Here is a 5,084-nt window from a genome sequence, read left to right as displayed (position 1 = left end):
CATTCCAACTATACTTCACTGAAAAGGCTTAATAAGGTCAATACCAGTCTGTGTTTGCTTGTGTCCTCTTCTGGACGGGGCCTAGTTTGGTATTCCATTATGGATTGTTTCCATGGGGAGCAGGGTTTTTTCTGATTTGCATAATGTGGGCCTATGTCGAGAGAGGTACCGTGGGTGAAATATTATGGATTGCAATGCTGTCCGGTGTAATTGCTGTAGGGAGGTTGGATCTGACTGCATGGTTGCCCCCACTTTTTGCCTGGTGTTTTGCTGGATTTTGACTAGTCTGACTGGGATCCTGCTAATCAGGAACCCAGTCTATATTCTTTCTCCCCAAAATTGTCATACATGTACTTGGTGCACTACAGATTGGATACTGGGGTACCCTTATAAGTCCCTAGTATATGGTACCCTTGTACCCAGGGCATGAGTACCCTAGAGGCTTCCCGTTGGCTGAAGCATGTATTATGGCTACCATGAGAGGCCATGCAAAATGGAACTACAGGTCTGCTACTGCACCCTGTGTAAGCGGGCACTTGCACCACTTACTTTAGATATAGGTTCGCTATATCTATAGGTCACTACACCTAAAACTTAGCAGTCACCCCTTTAGCAGATCTTATCAATCCTGAAGGCAAGGTGCTGGGCTTTACGTGAGAGGGTGCCCCTGCATGAGCAGAGCCTCTCCGAAGTCTTAGGAGATCATTCTCCCGGCTTGTCTGTGACTCAGCAGGACATATAGGTAGATGTGCATTATAACCTCGCTGTAAATGCTATCTCGAAAACGGCTGCATAGAAACATATTGTGTTTGGTATCAAACACCTTGGAATTATACCTCCACTCTGGTAACCGGTGTGAAGGTATGATTCCACCCTGCTGAAGCAAGCTTTTGTGGTCATTGGTCTATCCGGTGCCAGCTTTCTCGACCCGGACAGCATAATATGGATGCTATCGACCAGAGACAAATTTCTGCCCTCCTGCTGCTGAGCCAAGCTCGAGCAGAGGAAGGCAGCACAAAACGCATCCTTTCACAGGAAGGTGTGACCACCTCCCAGACAGGATTTAGTGTATTGGGGCTGAGTGGGTGCCCTCTGAGAGTTGCTGAAAGTCTGCACCTGGGGCACATTTGGTGACCCTTTGCATTGACCCACTCAAACCAGTTCTGCGAGCCATTGGTTCCTGCTCTGGCACGAAACTGGACAAAGGACATGGGAGTAACCTCCCCTCTGTCCTGCCCCTCCCCTAGGAGGGTCCCCTGAATCTGTCCAACCCTCTCCTGTGGGCACAAAAGGGCTTGCCTGACTGTAGTTCTTTAGATTTTACATGAACACGATTCTACAAGAAGAAACACTGACCTTTGACTATCTGGACACTGTGGACTTCACTGGACTTTGACTGGGCCCGACGTCATCCCCCTCTCTGTCCAAAGCTTTTTCTGTCCCCTTGCTCCATACAGGCTCCATGCAGGACCTGTGGTGCACTAAGGACAACTGAAGAATCTCCCTTGGGGTGAAGGAGTCACTACCCTGCATTTGCAGGCAACTCAACGCTACTGACTGGTTTACTCTCCTGCGGACTACGAAGATTTCAGCAACACAGGAGGTGGGCAACGAAGGTCCCTGAGGTTGATCTGCCCTCTCAGCAAGTTTGGGGCCAGTATCCTTTGTGGGGACTGCATAACTCGAACCACCATGCACTGCGTCCATTTGCAGTTGCATATGCTTGTTAGCAATTCCCAAGCTTTTGCATTGGACTCCGTGTAGTCCTGACCCTGAGCAGTATTTGCACCAAAGACCTCTGGCCTCCTCACACTGAGTGCTCCTTGGGCTGGTACTTTGCAATTTTGCTCGAGGTCCCTTTGCGACTCCTGGTGATTCTGCTGGGATTTCCTGGTTGCTCCAGACGTGCCCTGACTCCCCATTGTTTGGGGATTCCCCTGGACCTTGCTGGTCCACACCGTAACCTGCTTGACCTTCCTGCGGTGGTTGCTTTTGCCAAGGCCTGTTGGTGCTACAGCCGGACACCGACCCCAGCACTCTACATCCTTTGTGGGACAGCTCGCATCTGGCTCTTGGTCATTGTTGAGGTCTCCTGGTCCTTGTTCCTGCAGAGTTAAGCATCCCTTCTTCGCACCTGAAGCACCCGACATCGGTGGGCATTCGTCTGCCGAGCCCCTGGTACCTCTGAAGTGACCCAGACTCTGTCTCCTCTGCTTTCAGGTTCCTCCCTTCCAGAATCCAAGCCTGGATTCCACCGGACCCTTTTCACCTTCACGGCAGCAGTACTTCTTCACAGCCCTCCACTAAGAACGACAGCAGTTTCTGACACCAATCCAAACCTATGCACACGGCTCCTCTGGGATAGGTAACTCGGATACTATGATATCCACAGGTGAGGTGGCTCTCCAACCTCTTTAGTTCCAAAGGGTTTGCAGTAAATCCTCCTAGAAGGGTCCTCAAACTATAAAATTGCAACTGCGACTTCTCAATAGAATTGTACGGAGCCTCCGGTCTCGTTAGCACACTGCACCCGTCCAAAACCAAAACTTATCACAAACAAATGGCTTCGATGGCTAAGGGCACTTAGGTTGAACCTAGGATATGGTTTATTCTTGAGACTGAGTAGGAATTGCAGCAAGATTTGTGATTATAATAAACAATATGAAGTATTATCCAACAAAAAGTTACCCCACATGCATCATTCAGAAAGCTAATACAGAAAGCTAATAAGAGGGCAAGGAATAACAACAGAGTCCATTCTAAGGATGAACAAGAGAAATTGACTTGTGCCACTACATTCACTTAATTATTCAATAACATAAAGACAATTATATACAAAACATGGGGTACTCTGAAAACTGCCAATCTTTTCATTTCAAAACCTCTTTTTGTCTTTAAGCGATCAAGTAATCTAAGGAACCTCCTGGGACATACCAGACCGAAAATAAAAACTTTCAGTGAGACTACTACAACAGCATGGGGTCTCCGTCCAGTAATGAGACACTATGCATGCAGAAATTGTAACATCTATTATTTCACGATACAAACTAAAGAAATTGACATGTATATGGTACATTCTTAAACATTAATGAATGAATGAATATTTATTGTTGGTTACTAAAAACCATTAGATAAAACCAGCAATACAAAAGTCATCACGTTACAACAAAAAAAATTAAAATCAAGGAAATTTCATTCTTAAACATACTAGTTGCAATATTAAGAATTATGTCAATTTGCGAGTCGCAATTAAGGAATGTTTAGAAATCACAAATATGTTTGCGATTTCTACATGCATAGCCTTTTACTATTCCTTATTAGCGAATCCTTATTTTTAGCTAATAAGGAATCGCAAATGGCATTGTTGATGCATCTATACCTAAAAGCCCAAACTAAACCCACATGCTTAGTGCCTTGGACTACAGGCTTTAATACCCATTATCAAATTCCGTCATATCAGTATTTATAATATAAAAGTTTAAAAACGAATTTAAAAAACACCAATTTGTCTATTATGACTCATAGCGTTTTCTTATTGACAATGCCATTCTGATATAGTTAGAAACAGCAATACCAATAGGAGCGGTAGATAGAGAGTATAAAAAAATTAAAACCACCCATGTAGGTACTGGGGAGGATTTCTCTTAAAAGTGGAACTAGGAATCGTGCTCTTGGCATGTTATAAAGTGTGGAAAACAGCATAAAGTGCAAAGTGTTCTGCACTGCCAAATTGTCGCATGGGCAAATGGTAAGTTTATCGCTCCAACCTGACTGTTTAGGGAAAGCCACTAGAAAATGAAGAGTGCTTAGGTGAAATCTAGTCATAAAAAAATGTGTCTGTGCATTAATAGTAAAAGATACATAAAATTGCTGTTAAGTGGGGGAGTGGGGGACAGGCCTGGGTGACATTGCATTCCCAAATGCTGGCGTCGCATGTTTGCCTCAGTGTAATATGCTTCATTTATAATAGTTTTCATATTTGTGTGGATACTAGCAGGATTGTCATAGTAGTGCCCCAGTTCAATCACGTTGAATTTTTCGCTAACAAATCGAAGCCATGGGATCGCCAGGGCATTCTCAAGGTTAATACAATCCTTTATGACTTCCCTTGGGAACATTAGGTCCTCGGACGTCCAAATTTTAGCCTAGAGAAGCAATTGGGCGATATTTGGTCCTCTATGTAATCCAGCCCTACCTCAGAGTGACAAAAACCTGAGGAGGCCCTATTTGGGGTCATCAATAGCATTTTTATGAATTTCTTTTCTAAGACTTGTAACTGGCTGCATTTATGATGTCCCCACTCTACTGCCCCATAACATGCGACAGCTAAACATTTTGCTTTATATAAGGTAATCAACTCTGTTAAAGGCTTGTGGCCTAGTTTACATGCAAAGCGGAAAGCCCCTCCACTGCCCGGTTAGTATGCTGTGCCCTTGCTGTGACGAGAGAGTCCCAATTCAATTTGTTATTAAAAATATTCCCACAAATATGTAAAATTAGCCCCCTTATCAATAGTCATCATTTACAGTAAATGTTCTTGTTTTGGTTAGTTTGGGGTCACAGACCATGATATATGACTGAGGGCCAGATGTAGGTAAATCCGATTTACCGACTGTTAAATACCGAGTCATACCGATTCGGTATTTAAAAGTCGGTAAATTGGAAGGAGGCAGATGTAGGTAAAAAATTACCGAATCTGTAAGAGTCGGTATTTACCGATTCTGTAAATACCCAATCTGTATTTCCCATTGATTCCTATGGGCCTTGAAGCCCATAGGAATCAATGTGAAATACAGATTAGGTATTTACAGATTCGGTAAATACCGAATCCTGCAAGGGTGCAGGGGGTGTCACTTTGACACCCTCTAGCACCCCAATTCTGGACTTCTGTGCCATGTGGCACACAGACATGCCCTAAGGGCATGTCTGTGTGTCACATTGCACAGGTGTGCATGCACAGATGTGCATGCACACCTGAATTCGGTATTTTACCACCCAATAGGATTGGGTGGTAAAATACCGATTTTTAAGGGCCTGTGGCACTCTTAGGAGTGCCACCTACATGTGGTTTTTCCGAATCGGTA

Source organism: Lissotriton vulgaris, unplaced genomic scaffold, assembly GCF_964263255.1.
Source record: "Lissotriton vulgaris unplaced genomic scaffold, aLisVul1.2 SCAFFOLD_869, whole genome shotgun sequence".
NCBI lineage: Eukaryota > Metazoa > Chordata > Amphibia > Caudata > Salamandridae > Lissotriton > Lissotriton vulgaris.
The sequence above is the reverse complement of the archived record's forward strand: the minus strand, read 5'-3'. Positions refer to the sequence as shown.